General features: G+C 45.8%; 1 protein-coding gene across 6 annotated transcripts in view; it reads left to right on the plus strand.

The window, feature by feature from the left end:
- The window catches only part of TMEM108 (transmembrane protein 108), a 258828-nt gene that overhangs the window by 226216 nt on the left and 16470 nt on the right, over positions 1 to 16142 (plus strand). The gene's annotated exons all lie outside the window — the stretch shown is intronic.

Raw genomic sequence — 16142 nt, forward strand, 5'->3', positions numbered from 1 at the left:
TATACAAAGGGGAGTGTGTTGGGCACTCCAGCCTCCTGCACAGTGATGATGACCCAGGGAGCCCTTCTTCCCAGCTGTCCCCTCCCACTTCCCCTGAGAAAGAAATGGGACCTGAGCTTGCTAAGTCCTTTGTCCTACATGACAATGCATGGACTTCTCTGGACTCCTGACCAAAGGTAGAATTGGACTTCATCAGTTGAAAGGCACCCGTGTGGCAAGAGCCCCAAAGAAAATAGACCATAAATCCAAAGTGCAGACTCATAGAGTTGGTATAGAATCTTTTCCCAATGGAAGAGGATCTCTATAGCCACCCCTAACCCTGCACTGGCTTATGATGTTCGCAGGAAGCCGCTCCATTTCAAAGCTGACCCACTTGTGCCTGACGGGCTCCTGAGCTGGGCAGCTCCTCTCTTGCACTCTGTTTCTGAACCTGGGGTGCCCAGCCGTTTCCATAGCCACCTGGAGTTGAGCACAACACAGAGAATAACACACCTGTTTTGAAAATACAGATTAGTTTCACCAGGGGCAGACATTTGAGATTCCATTTGTTCTTGGCTCACTTGAGATGAAAAAGGTGCAGCGGACAAGGAACCCAGCTAGGCCGGAAGGCGTTGTTTCCAGAAAAAGCTGCATCTGAAATCAGCCAAGCAGAGTGAGCTGGAACGTTGCTGTGGCCACCTGGCTCTTTTTATTTCAAACTTACTGAATGTCTGGACCTTCCTGTGTGGCTCCCCTGCCTGCCTCTCCTCCATAACTACCCTGTGGACAGCATGGTTTTCTGTAGCAGAACCAGTTCCTGAGTCCTCTGCACTCTTAGGCGACTAGCTTTCAACCTTTGGTGAGACTGGAATCACCTGGAGGTTTCTTGTTTAAAAATACAGGTTCTCTATCTTGTCCCCTGAACTTCTGACTCAGTAGGTCTGGAATGGGGACCCAGGGGTCTCAATTTTGAACCAGTTCCCAGGTGCTGCCAGGCAGCTAGTGGGCCGCACTTCTGGCAATACCTGTACCTCTGTTATAGTATTTATATTCTGTTTTTCACTATTATTTTCTAGCAAAGACTTAAATTAGCACTGTCCAATGGAAATATATGAACCACATACACACTTGTAAATTGTATAGCAGCCATGTTAATAGAAAGATGAAATCAATTTCAATGATATATTTTATTTAACCAAATATATCCAAAATATTATCATTTTCAATATGTAATCAATACAAAAATTATTAATGGGATAGTCTACTTTTTTGTATTAAGTCTCCAAAATTATGTCTGTATTTTATACTTACAGCATGTTTCCGTTTGAACCAGCCCCATGTGGAGTACAGCAGCTTCACGTAGTCAGTGGCTGCCATATTGGACAGTGCAGACTTACATAACACTGTCTACTCAACAGTGTTAGAAACCCTGTGTATAGTGACTCATTTAATCCTCACAATAATCTTAGGTAGTTTAGGTAGTTTAGGTGGGTAGATTATTAATCTCATTTTACAGTGGAGGGAACTAAGGCACAGAGAGCTTCAGTAACTTGCCCAGCTAGAAAGCAGGGAAAAGGGATTTGAACTTGAGCTAGAAAGCAGGGAAAAGGGGTTTGAACCTTGGCAGTCTGGCCACATTACCACAGGGCTCTCTGCTCAACCACAACTCCCTGAACGGGAGGGAGGAAACAGTATTACTTTGTGGGTCCCCATAGCATAGACGATGCTTGGCTCAGATAACACACCCAGTAAATGTGCGCTGAATGAATTAAATGAGTGAGAGAGGGGAATGATTTGTCAAACGTTTAGCCAACAGGATTCGGTGCCTTCAACCATCGCTGTATATGACTGGGTGAGAGGGAATATTTTAAACTTAAATTTGAAATTGCCTTTTTCAAGGATCTTCCAGGCGAACAGAAAGATGGGAGAAAATACACAATGACAAAAAGGAAAGTCTTACGTACTATCATTTAGTGTGGCATTCATGATTAGGGTGACTGGAACCAGGAAGGGGTACCCCATGGGAGGCTACCCAGAAGTAGTGAATCCTTGAAAGAATGTTAAATGAGATGGAAGAAATATGGTAGTAAAATACTTGCAAGCATTATAGATGTTTAATAAATGTGTGTTCTTATTCTGAACCTTAGCACACTATAAAGTGTGCCAGAGTTTCCCACCCATGGATAAACTTATCTTTTCAGAGTTTGCTAGAACTTTCTCTGCCAATGTGCATTTTGTTACCTGTGGTGGGGAATGAGGTAATAGCAGCCATTTCCATGGCGGAGATCATGATGCCAGTTACCAGGGAAACGCAATGCCACACTCAGCCCTCAATAAAGATTTACTGAATATGTGAGTGAAGAAATGAGTAAGTGGTGGAATGGTAGTAAGAGCACTCACGTTTCTTCTCTTCCAGGAAGCCTTCCTAGGTTCCTCCAGCTTTCATGGGTTCCCTGTCCAGTTGTTTCTGTAGGCAGAAAGAACAGGACTGTGGGGAGGTGGGGGGAGGAAGGGGAGGAGAATGTGTGAAAAACAAAGGAATAAATAGATGAGATCATTCTTAAGAAAAGGTGAAGTTACAGCTAATCATAATAGATTACAATGCTATTTGCATTGAGGGCAGGGAAAAATCTCCACCCCCTGTGTCACCATGACAGTTCTGACAAGGGCCAAGTAAAAACAAAGGGAACCCCACCTCCCACGGGAAGGCGTGGTCAGCGGGGACCCAGCCTGGCAATGCCTGCGACACCACCCCTGACTATTTCGCATCCTCATTCGAATAAAATCCTAAGCTTCCTCATCCTTCTGTGCAGTTGCCCTTTATCCTGGCCTGCCATGCCCATTGTTTGGGGAGTGTACGCTTTTTCTTTTTTTTTTTTAATTAGTTTCAGGTGTATAAAACACTGTAATAGACATTTATCATTTATACCCTCACACTGGGTCAACCCCCCTTCCCCCATCCACTATCCCTCTGACATCGCACAGAGCCATTACATTTCCACTGTCTCTATTCCTAATGCTGTACTCCGCTTCTTATAAATATATATATATATATATAAATATATAAACTTATATAAATATATAAACTTGTAGTTGACATTCATTATTGTTCAGCTTCAGGTGGACAGTGCAGTGATCAGGCATCTACATCATCCCTGAGGTGGTCTCCCTAACGAGACAAGTGTCCATCAGATACCCTACAAAATCTTTACAACATTGTTGATTACATTCCCCAAATTGATTTTTGTAACCCCGTGGCAATCTTGTGGTTACCGACTGTTTTCTAATCCCCTCACCTTCCCCCTTATCCTCACCTCTCACCCCCATCCAGCAACCCTCAGTTTTTCCTCTATGTCTCTGAGACTGTTTCTGATTAGTTCATTCACTTATTCTTTTCTTTAGATTCCACATATAAGTGACATCATGTGGTATTTGTCTTCCTCTGTCTGACTTATTTCACTTAGCATAATGTTCTCTAGGTCCATCCATATTGTTGCAAATGGCAAGATTTCATTGTTCTTTATGGCTGCGTAATACTCCATTGTATAAATGTACCACAGTTTCTTAATCCAGTCGTCTACCGATGGGCATTTCAGTTGTTTCCATGTCTTGGCTATTGTGTATAGTGCTGCAATAAACATTGGGGTGCATAAATTTTTTTGACTTAGAGTTTTGGATTTCTCCGGATAGATACCTAGGAGTGGAATTGCTGGGTCATAAGGTAGTTCCATTTTCAGTTTTTTGAGATAACTCCATACTGTTTTCCATAGTGGCTGCACCAATCTGCAATCCCACCAACAGTGCACAAGGGTTCCCTTTACTCCACAACCTCTCCATCACTTGTTGTTTGTTGACTTATTGATGATAGCCATTTTGACTGTGAGGAGATGGTATCTCATTGTGGTTTTTGTTTGCATTTCTCTAATGATTAGTGAGTTTGAGCATTTTTTCATGTGTCTGTTTGCCATCTGTATATCCTCTTTAGAAAAATGTCTCTTCATGTCCTCTGCCCATTTTTTAATTGGGTTGTTTGTTTTTTTGGAGTTGAGTTGAGTGAGTTTTTTATAAATTTGTGATATTAACCCCTTATCAGATATATCATTGACAAATATATTTTCCCATTCAGTAGGATCCCTTTTTGTTTTATTGATGGTTTCCTTTGCTGTGAAAAAACCTTTTAGTTTGATGTAATCTCACATGTTTATTTTTTCTCTTACTTCCCTTGCCCGAGGGGATATATCAGTAAAAATCTTACTCCGGGTAATGTCTATAAAGTTTCTTCCAATATTTTCTTCTAGGAATTTTATGGTTTCAGATCTTACATTTAAGAGTTTAATCCATTTTGAATTTGTTCTCTTATATAGGGTAAGGAGGTGGTCCAGCTTCATTTTTTTGCATGCGTCTGTCCAGGTTTCCCAGCACCATTTATTGAATAGACTGTCTTTACCCCACCATAAATTCTTGCTTCCATTGTCGTAGATTAAATGACCATATAGGCATGAATTTATTTCTGGGCTCTCTATTCTGTTCCATTGATCTATGTGTCTGTTTTTATGCCAGTACCATGCTGTTTTGATTTCTTTTTCTTTACACTAATAAATCTACTGCTTGCTTGGCTTGTTCGTGTGGCTTTTTCGTACGTCCTGGAATGCCTTCCTGCGACCATACAAAAACCCCCCCGAACTCCCGTTCTCTGGTAACAAAGCGGCTGCACATAAAATCTGACCCATCCGACATAGTCCTGAATTACAGACCACTTTCCATTGTTCTCTCCTTGTTCTTCATGTTTGTTCTCATCTCCTCAGCTTGACATGGACAAGTTTTATTATTGTTCCTCCAGAAAGCTACCTCCAATTCCATCTTGAATCATTCAGATACCTAAATCCATAGATTTATACCCCAAAAGAGAATAATAAAGAGGTGAAGGGTGAGTACCATTATAATTATATAGGACATGGATTAAGATTTGTTATTTTCTACCTCTTAGAGTTTTGTGAAGATTGAGTAAGATGATATATAAAAATTACTTAGTTGAGTGCCTGGCACATAGTAGGTGCTCAATAAGAGGAAATTTAGAATTAGTGAAAGTATCAGTACTGGAGAGAAGGAGGGACTAGGGGAGACGAAAGTTTTAATTCCAAGCACACACAGCCTAGAGGGCTGCGTTTCAGAATTCAATTGTGAAATCTAACTCATGCCCAACACCTAAATTATACCTTGGAGTATGAGCATCCTGCCTTGAAATGGGAAATTAAGCAATTTCACAAGGCTGTACAGCTGTGTTGCCTGAGCCGTTTTGTCCCAGGCAAACTGGAACGGGCAGTGAACCTTTGGCAACTGAGGAGAACAGTGCCAGACAGCCTGCAGCCAGCCGCCTGGAATGGGCGAGAATACCAAGCAGCCTTGCAAGATGCCCAGGGAGAAGCTGCAGGGGCTCAGGAGCAGGCGAGTGGGTGTGCCAGAGAGCAGACGGCCATCTCTGACGTCAGCCCCTCCACCTCGGCCTCTGTGCTGCCCACCCCCCTCCTCTCAGACACTGCCACTGTCCCTTCTGGCCACCTCCTCTCTCCTTGGGCAAGCTCTTTTATGAAGTTCTTGCTTCAGATTGTCGGCCAGCCCCAGAGGATGTCAGGTGAAAAGCCCCAATGCTCTTTTTAGGTAAGTGACTCTCAGGCATGATCAGGCCAGAACCTTGTATCTTTTTCTTCTCCGTCTGCCTTTTGAGAATTTGAAGCTAAGGGTAGACAGATGCTGGTGTGCTCAGGTCAGGTACCTCAGCCTCTTTGGGCAGGTCCCAGCACTCTCTAGGGGTTCCTCGGGAGTCCCACAGATCCTGTTATACTCGCTGAGGAGCCCACTGGACCAGACCCCTTGGAGTATGAGCATCCTGCCTTTGGGAAATTAAGCAATTTCACAAGGCTGTACAGCTGTGTTGCCTGAGCCGTTTTGTCCCAGGCAAACTGGAACAGGCAGTGAACCTTTGACAGCTGTGGGTCTGTGGGCTCTGGGGGAATCATTTTTATTGGGTTTATAGGAGACATCATGAGCTTCTCTAGGGCATGCCGAGGCCCTTCATGGGGATGTGCTGTCGGCTGTCTCCCAACAGTGGTCCATCTGGTTGTCCTACTTCCTGACGACGCGCATCAGAACCTCCCGAGGGCATACACCTTGCACCAGGAAGCCAAGGAAGCATCTCTGTGAAACCCAAATCTTGGCAGATACTCTTACACAACCCTTTAGAAGCTTGGGAAGAAACGAAGGCCAATCTGCTTACATGCTAGAAATGGGAATGGAACCTGCAGTGGTGGGTGCAATTGTGGAAGAGGGTCTTGGGAGGGATATGCACGAAGTGGGTTCCATCTCAGCCTTCTCCTGCCTCATTTGTCATGTGAGAGGTATGTTCGTTTGAACCAGTTGATCACTGACAAGCAACGTAAAAATGAGAAATATACACACATGCATATGCACGCATACACACACACACACACACACACACACACACACACACCCATACTGTCACATCACAGGACTCACTGCTTTCTTTTATTGTGTGGGACAGAGCCCGGAAAGCAGTTTCCATGCTCTCGACCTCACATGGAAAGTTGTTGGCTCGGGTAGTAGATGGCCATCAGCTGTAACCAATTGGCCATTAGCCACTAATATAACTTACCGTGGCTACGCTAGGGAGTTGGTTGGTTGGCAGAGAAGCGGACAGTGGATTGTGGTTAGCAAGTGGGGTTAGGAAGCGAAGATGGCGGATTGTAGATCGTGTGGATCCTACTTCCTGTGTCTCGCCCGGCCACCAGCGAGACTGGGGTGCAGGAAGACCCCTCATTGGGGTACTGGCGGATGTTTGCTTTTGTGTCTCAACCAGCTGCCATTCAAGAATCTATTGGTATGAACCCCCTATCCATGGCTGCATTGGTGTCCCTTTTTGGCCGCACCGTATCCTGTGTTCTTGTGCGGGGAGCAGGACCAGAGACCCTGCATGACATATTGACATTGTCTTCAAAGAAATAAACATCTATAATTTTGTAGTAAGCATTCAGCAGCAAATAACTTAAATGTATGGAGTTATTTAAGTATTCTTTCATGCTCACATTTTTCAGAAAACATCATGCTCCTAGTGTGAGTCAGACAGTGAACTAAGTTCTGGGGCTCTGGATGCTCAGGAAGCCCACAGCCCCAGGGGAGTGACCTAAATGTAATAGAAAATAAAACCATAGTTACCCCATGTTGAATGCCTGGCACTGTGCAAGGCCTGTATGCCTCTTAGTCTCCTAGCACCCTAAAGCCAGGAGTTATTATCCTTATTGTACAGCTGTGGAAGACAAAATTTAACTAATATACCTGAGGACCCACAACTAGAAAGTTACAGAGCCCACTGACCCCAGGTGCCTGCCTTCCAACCAAGCCCTTGACTGAAGGGTTCTGTGGGGAGATGGGCCGCAATGTGGATGGGAATAGTGCCTTGGGTGCACTGCACAGGGAGCCCAGTTTCTGTCCAGAGAGGTGAGGGACCTTGACCTTCTCAAGACAAGTGACAGTTCAGGTTGGGTTTTAGAGATCAGTACGCCATCACCTAGCGGGAAAGGGGGATGGGCAGAAATTTTGAATGAGGATGGTTGGGTCCATGCCCAACACCTTATATGGCTTCCCTGTGTAAATGACAGGGCAGTCTAGCCATGAGGTAAGGATAAGCTTTGATTTTCAAGCCGCCCACTTCCTTCATCAAGAAATTTGTAACTGTTTATATTATCACATGGGTAGCATTTACCCTGACCCCTCAGTTGGAATTTGAACAGTTTAAAAAACCATGTGTTCAGGCTGTCAGTCTCCCTGACCATTTCACCTCCGAACTCCACACTTTGACTCTGCGAATATTAAAAAGATGAGACTCAGAGGAAATAGGTAGACACAGCAATAGTCATGGAAATTTTTTTCCCTGCCTCTTTCTCTAAGTAGGATCCAGAACATATCTGTGACCGCATGATCTCACACAGGGTGCCCGGAAAGTGGCCTGCAAATCTCCCTTCAGCTAAATCCCCTTCGGAACCTGCCTCTGGGTGGTCCTCACGTGGTCCCTGTCGTCTCATCTCTGGGGAGCAAGTTTTTTTGAACCTTGGAATAGCTTTCCACTTACAGAAAATTTGCAAAGGTATAACAGAGTTCTTATATATCCTGCACCTCGTTTCCTCTGTTACTAACATCTTACACTTCTGTGGCCCATTTGTCATGATTAATGAACCAATATTGATACATTATTAACCAAATAACTTTATTCAGTAACTTTATTCAGGTTGTCTTCCTTTTTTCCTAATGCCCTTTTTCTGTTCCAGGATCACAACCAAGATACCACATTGCGTTTAATTGCCATGTCTCCTTAGTCACCTTTTGGCTGTGACAATTTCTCAGACTTTCCTTGTGTTTGATGACCTTGACAACTATGAGGAGTATTGGTCAGATATTTCCTAGAATGTCCCTCAGTTGGGTTTTTTAAGTGTCTTTCTTATGATTAGACTGGTGTTATAAGTAAAGTTCTGTTTTCATATCAAGGGTACATGCCATCACCATGATTTTATCACTGTTGAGGTTAACCTTGACCACCTGGCTGAGACAGTGTTTGTCAGGTTTTGTACCGTAAGGCATGGACCATTTTTATACAAGCCTTTTCCTTTTAGTTGGGAGAGTACAGGGCAGTCTGGACTAGTGCATTTGTGTTCTTTCCCATGATGTCAGAGAGATGTTCCCTGAATATTAAGGATCCTGTTATTTTATTAGAAACTGAGTTGACCTTTTCATCCATCTAATTCCGACTCTCATTTTTATTTGTTTGGGAAAAATCTTCAAGAGAACATCTTTGTGTGTGGGTTTGTGCCTGTGTCATAACTGATTTTCTTCCCTTCTAAACTGGCAGCTCCGTGAAGGAAATGGTCATGTCTTCAGTATGTAGGCACCATATACTATACGGACAGTGCCAAAAAAATGTATACACATGTTAAGAAAGGAAAAAACTAGTAAGATTGTAATACTTGATATATACTGATAATAAAAGATGAGTACAAGTCACGTTTGACTTCTGCAATTACAAGAGGTGCTCAGAGTGGTTACCATCAGCGTCTAGACACTGTGAACTACTGCCTGAGCAACGTTGACCAAAGTGTCCACTTGTATACATTTTTTGGCACCCCCAGTATATGTACAGTGTACATATATACATGTGAAGGTCATATCTTCAATATGCGGGCACCATATACCAGCCTCCAGCCTATTCCCTGTATACTCCCAGCCCACGAAGTGCGTGTACACCAGGAAGCTTCGTGGCACTTCTAATATGCATTGGTTCCTTTCTTCCTCTGCGGGAATTTGAAGACCAGAGAAATCACGATGCTGTAGAAAGTGCTCCGAATTGAGATGTTTCCCTTTCCTTGAGTCTGGGTAGGAGAGGGGGACAGTAAAGGGATCAAAGTCAAAATCAGCCTGTTGAGCTCCAGCACTAAGAAAGCCTGGTGTTGAAATCCAGGATGGTCACTGAAAGAGCTTTCATTTCACTTCTACGTAGATGGTATTCCAGTTACTGTTGCTGCTTAACAAACCACCCCCAAACTTAGTGGCCTAGAACAGTAATAATCATTATCTCATAAATCTGTAGTTTGGGCAGCAGTCACTTGTCTCTGCTCCACCGAGTCTCAGCTGGGGTAGCTTGACTGGGGCTGAAACGTTCATTTTCATGGTCGCTCACGCTCACGGCTGGCGAGTTGGTGCTGGCTGTTGTCTGGAAGTTCCAAGAGGACTGAAGGCCCGGGACCTCGGTTCCTTTCTACATGGGCCCCTCCACAGGCTGCTCAGCCTTCCCCACAGCTCGGTGCTGGCTTCTGAGAGCAAGCACCCAAAAGTAAGAACTAGGAAGACGCTGTACCGCCTTCGGACCTGGCCTCACAGTCACATAGCATCAATTCAGCCATGGTAATAAACCCACCCAGCCATAGGGAGGGAACATAGAGCTCACTTTTCATTAGGAGTTTCGTTTTTGAATTGTGGTCATCACAGCTCTTACAATTGTTATGTCCTTGCCTGTCCTCATAAAGTATTCCTCTGCTCAGGTAGCACATTTTCTTGGATCAAAAATCTCTCAGTCCCCAGGATCTCAAGCAGCCAGGGTCAGAAACTCAGGTTTAAGTCCTGGTACAGCTACATGGTACCTATTTTGACCATAGACAAATGACTTACCCATATGTGAACATGGATATGATGGGAAGCCTTGGGCTTTAAATTCGTCATTCTTGCCTGTTTCCTGCTCCTGGAAAATCTATGGGGTGTGTGTGTGTGTGTGTGTGTGTGTTCGCATGTACATGTGTTTTTGTTAGGAAGCTGTGATCTGTCAGCCTCCCAGAGCTGCAGCACAAGGTAAATGCATGCTGGCTGGAGGCCATGAGTGTGTCGGGGGCAGCCAGGCCCCACCTCGCATGTATTGCTTACTTGCAGTGATTTAGAGAGATTATACTCTGGGAAATAATTCCCAGTGGAACCATGAACCTCATCAGTTCGACTGTTGAATCAGTAATTTCCAGACATTTCCAGAAACCATCAGGTGATAGCCTCAGGTAGCTGTAAGCACCAAGCAGAGCTCTCTGTCCCTTAGCCCTGTGATCAGAGCTGTGTCCCAGGCCTTGATGGGAGGGAACATTTGGAATGTGGCAGAGAGCAGCCGTAAAGATTTGCACTCCAAACTCCTTGGTTTCATAAAGAAGCCAAGATCACAGGCATGAGTACCCCTTAAGAGCGGTTGCCCAGCTCACTGTGAAGTCAGTGACGCATATGCATTTCTCAGTAAGGGAAACCATGCTCCAAGTAATGAGTTTGTGTTTGATCTTTAAAATACTGAAGTTCTGAGGATGGAACACACTAGACTGCTGGGGCCACAGCGACAGGAAGAGAGCACAGTGAGTTTGGAGCGTCAGGGGGATTGGAGGGGCAGGGAGCTGGTCTGGGTCCCGCCTGGCCCTAACCCTGGTGTATAGCTGGTGTGGGCCAGGACAAGTCATTCCACGTTGTTTGGCCTCAGCCTTCTCATCCATAAAATGAAGGAGTTAGATACCAGAGAGTCCCCTCCGATTAAAAGATAATAATCTTGAAATTAGAAAAGCCTGTTTCTGGCAAAACTGTATGTTATTGCTCATGTAGAAAACAGATTTCCTGATGGTCAGACTTGGTATGCTGTGGATACTCTTTTCTTTTGTTATTGAAACCTCAGATGCAGAAGCTAAATTTCCAAGTGTTGCAGTTATCTGTTGCGAAACAAACCACCCCAACAGTGGCTTGAAACAAGTTATTTTGTTCATGAATGTTGGTATTGACCAGGCTCAGCTAGTTGGCTCTCACTTGGGGTCTCTTGTGTGGTTGCGAACCAATAGTGGTTGGGTTGGGGTCATCTCCTAGGCTTCTCCACTCTCATGTCTGACGCCTGGCTGGGACTGGAACAGCTGGGGCTCCTCAGGCTTTCCTCCCATTCTCCACATGTTCCCTCCACACCCTCTCAACTCCAGGGAGCTGGAGTTCTTACATGTGGCTATTGGCCCCCCAAGAGAAACCTGTGGAAGCTGCGAAACCTTTCCTACCCTGGCCTTGGAAATCACGTGTTGTCACTTCTGCTTCATTTTGTTCATTGAGGAGGTCACAAAGGCACACCTAGTTTCAGCGGGAGGGGAACCAGACTCCACCTCTTGGTGGGAAGAGTGTCAGAGAACTTGCGCATGTGATTTTTCAATCACCACACCAAGCATCCGGAATAGCTGAGCTGCCCTCCTGCTTAGTAACGGGATGGCTTAGAAGATTTCTCAGACTCCTGTGACTCTGTCACCAGGGTCAGAGGCAGTGGAGAAGATATCTGGCAGCAGGAACCTAGTTTAATGGGGAGAGAAGCTCTACTTAGAAGAGGAAGATATTTTAAATTACAAGGAAAATGAAATAGAACTCTATATATGTGTGTAAGGGAAAGTGTACCCATGTAACACATATGTCTTGTCCATGTGTATAAGCAATTTTAAGAGAAAAATTTTACCATTAATTTAATTAAGCGATGGTGTGCATGAGATGCCAGATCAGGGAAGGGGCGAGCATGAACGCAGCGGTTTCCAGTCCTTATATTGTACTACTAGAAGTTCTTTCCCCCAGTCACTTGCAAAATAAAGCTAATTGGCTGGATTGTTAAAAAACAAAACGAAACTCCAAACTTGCCATAGAGAGCTCTGAAATGTAGATAGGAGAAAACAGGTAAGACGGAAGAAAAGTCAAAAGACCAATAATAGAAAACCAATCCCCAAAAGATTGTATATCATTGCTTTGGATTGCACAGAGCAGCGTGCGGGGTAGGCAGTGAGGGAAAGTGGCTGAGAGTACAGACTCTGGAGCCATGCAGCTCACCATCCCCTAGCTGTGTGACAGCAGGCAGGTTCCTGTACCTCTCTGTGCTTTTCCTCAACTGCAACAGGGAGCTAATGGTAGTACCTGCCTCGTCAGGGTGTCATGAGGATTGCTTCAAGACAGGCTTAGCCCTGGGAGCTGCACATGGGACGCAGGAAGCACTCAGTATGGATTAGCCGTTTCTCTGCACCGATTCCCTCCTTGCCTTTGCCAGGTGCAGATATCATGCCCAATATGGACTGTGTGCAGCCAGCCAAATAAACAGAAGGAGGTCCTTTTCTTCCCCTGGGTCCTGGGAACATGTATGCATTGGAATTCTAGGTAGGAGGAGGCCTTCGTGGACACCTGGGCGCCCATCAATCTTTAGGTTTCCACCCCACTCACACGCTTGTCCTTTTTCCAACATGCTTTAAAAATCAGTTTCACGTTTAAAGCACATCAAGCTACATTTTAGTTTTAGTCTCCCTTGTATATTTGGAATTAGAACCTCCAGAGGCCGTTATGCAAATCAATGCAAATGACATGCAAAGAAGCAGTAGCCCCAGATTGTAGGGAGCGATTGAACAGGCCAGCATAAAAGGCCTTGAATGAAAATTTGCATCTGTTAGGGGATTGAAGGCCTTGCACAGCTATTGTGACAGTGTTCTGCCCTTTGCATTCAGTTGTTAACCTTTTGTACCCAGGAGGAGAGGTAAACTCTTGTCTGATTTCCATAATGAAGGTGACAGTAGAGGTTAAGGTTGTTTGGGCAATGCAGTATTATAGCATTTTTATGAAGCAAATGAAAAGTTGCTTTGAAATAATAGCTGTGATTCAGGCTGTGTCCCCAACCAGCTGTGTATTCTTGGACAAGTCACTTCACTCCTTCCGTAGCTCCCTCTGGGAAATGAGGGGATGGGATTAAGTTACCCTAGGGCCCCTCTCACAGTAACAGCTAAGTGTCTTCCCTTAGGTGAAAACCCTCTGCAGCCCAGATGGCAGTATCCATTCCTTGTACCAAAGGTTTACTCTGAAGTCAAAAGAAGAAATGGCTCAGAGGCAACTTAACAGTCCTCCTAGAGAGAAAAATAACTCTAGGGATGCAAAGGCAAACATATTTACTTACCGCAAGACAAGTTCCAGTCAGACACTTTCCAGCTGGGAGGATTTTAGCCCCTGAAATGCTCCTGGTGGGAAAGTCAAAGGAATGTCTTTCCCTGAGTGTTGTAAAGACCAGGATGCGTTAACCCCTCTGCCTCCGCTCCCACCCCAGGCCTGTCACGGGGGTCCATTGGGATCTCTCTGAAAACTGTGCACTGCCCTTGGTGCCTCTGACCTCTAATGACACCCAGCACGCCTGGTGCTCCACCTCAGGAGTCCTCTGGGCCCTTAATTTTAACGCCAGCTGTTGCGGCAGCCACCAGTGGGTGCAGGTGTACCCAGACAGCCCCTCTCTGACTCAGCCACATGGGCCTCATGCAGGGGTGAGGGGGTGCAGTGGAACAAGCACCCATGGCCCGTGGGGGTGGGAGCTGCTGGGGAAGGAAGTGCTCCTCTCACGCTCACAATTTGAGGTGCAATCTACTCAAGCTCCTCGGAGCTTCCCAGCGAATTTGTGTTGCCCACCCTGGTCAGCTCATAATTTTCCCTTGAATTGATGTTCCCTGTGTCACTCATTTCAGACCCCATGGCTGTCCCCTGAAATCACTTCCCAAAATAAACTACCCGCACACAAGCCCCGGTCTCCACCTCTCCTTTTTCAGGAGGTCTCTAACATAAGACACTTAATTCGAGCTGCCGTAACACAGGACTAGAGACTGGGCGCTTAAACCACAGAAACCTGGTTCTCACCGTGCTGGAGGCTAGCACTCCAAGATCAAGGTGCTGACTGCGTTGGTGTCTGATGAGACCTCTCTTCCTGACTTGCCAGCGGCCCCCTCTCACCATGTCCTCACGGCCTTTCCTCTGCACCAGTATTCCTGATGTTTCTCTGTGTGACCTAATCACTCACCTCTTCTTCTAAGGACACCAGGCAGATGGGATTAGGACCCACCCTCATGGTTTCCTCCTACCTTAACTTTTTTAAAGGCCCATCTCAAATGCAGTCACATTCTGAGGCGCTGGGGGTTAGGGCTTCCACATAGGGATTTGGAGGGAACACAGTGCAGTTCATAACACTTATATTGAACCAAGGCACTCAGGAGCCAAGCCGAGGCTTCTCAGGGAGTGCCCCTCAAAACATCAGAGGTCTCCATAGCAGTGCGAAGAGTAGATCGTCCCTGTGATATTAAACTGCAAAGGAGGTGCCAAATAACCTTGAACTGGTCAGAGCATAGCCGCACATTGTTTCTTCTGTGGCTGCAACTCCCGTCCTCTTCTTCCTCCTTCTGTGTCCCTGGAGACGGTTGACCAGGAAAAGCATGTATTTCGAATACAGCCCTGTTTTCATATACTTCTGCTACTGGAGGACTTGGGACCTGTTACTTCTTCTCCCTGAGCCTCAGTTTTTTCCCCAGTGAGTGGTTGTGAGGACTGAATCAAGCACGAACGACTACGCAGGAAGAGGTGCCCAGTAAACAGTGCTTAGGATCCTCGTGAAGTGGACCAGACCACGAATGAAAGTTTAGAAAAAGCAGGTTGCTTAGCGCAAATTGTTGGTCCTAGAGATAATGGGTGCTACGGTCTCTGTAGGGTCTCCCATCCCTCAGCCTCCCCCCACCCACTCATTTTAAAGTGCCAGGTGAGAGAGACAGTGGTCCACTCCAAGACCCCACTCCACACCTAAGTCAGAGGTGGCCCCACGAGAGATCCTGGGCCTTGTTTCAAAGGCATGCCAGGAGATGACCTCACCTCTCCACTTCCTGGAAGCTCACCGAATGCCTGACTTCCCTGCAGCAGCTCTGCTGACCATCCGAAACTCCCGGGAATCAGCACCAGGGCCCGAGCTTTGGCCATCCGTCCTGCTGGAGTGTGGAGGGGGAGGGAGGCTCCGAGAGAGTGACCAGAGAGAGACAGATCTCTGCGCTGCCATGGCCGGCCAGCTAGCAGGGCTGAGGGACAGGCATGAGATGGCCGAGAGGGGGCTGGTGTGAACGAGCAGGATTTCACACGTCAGAATCAGGCCTGACAGTCTGTCAGGCTGCTCTGCAGCTATACAGACCAGCCCTTTCCAGGCCCGGTGTGGTACAGGGGTGGCCCAGCTTCCAGTCTATAATCTGAATAGATCCTATGTCTCACATTTATGTCAGGTATTATTTTTACAGATAGGCACATATTGTTGGGATTAATAAAATACACATGTATTTGGAAGTGTTTTTAAATTTGTAAGCTTTTGTCCTTATACCTTTTCTCTATGAACTAAAAGCACACACTGACTATTATGCAAAATCCATGACTTTCTTCTAATACTCACAAGGGCTCCTCCTCCTCAAAAAGTCTGGGCATCACCAGTGATGTCCCACAGAGAGTTCAGCCACGTGAGCGCCACAGGAAAAGCAGTTAACACGACAACCGTAAAACCAGCTGGCCTTTATGGAACACGTCCTCCCTTCCAGGCTCTATGCTAAGTGTTTTACAGGCACCTGATCTGGTCACCCCACTGTGGACCCCTGTTCCCTTCTGCCTGTCATTCTCCAATGATACTGAAGCGTCTCTGCCTTGTTTTGGGATCGTATGTGGATTTGTGTAAGCCCATCCAGGGCCAGAGACTGCCCTGTTCATTTTTTGTGTCCTCCAAGGTTGAAGAGAGGGTAGACCCTCCT

Source organism: Rhinolophus sinicus, linkage group LG10 (assembly GCF_036562045.2).
Source record: "Rhinolophus sinicus isolate RSC01 linkage group LG10, ASM3656204v1, whole genome shotgun sequence".
Classification (NCBI taxonomy): domain Eukaryota; kingdom Metazoa; phylum Chordata; class Mammalia; order Chiroptera; family Rhinolophidae; genus Rhinolophus; species Rhinolophus sinicus.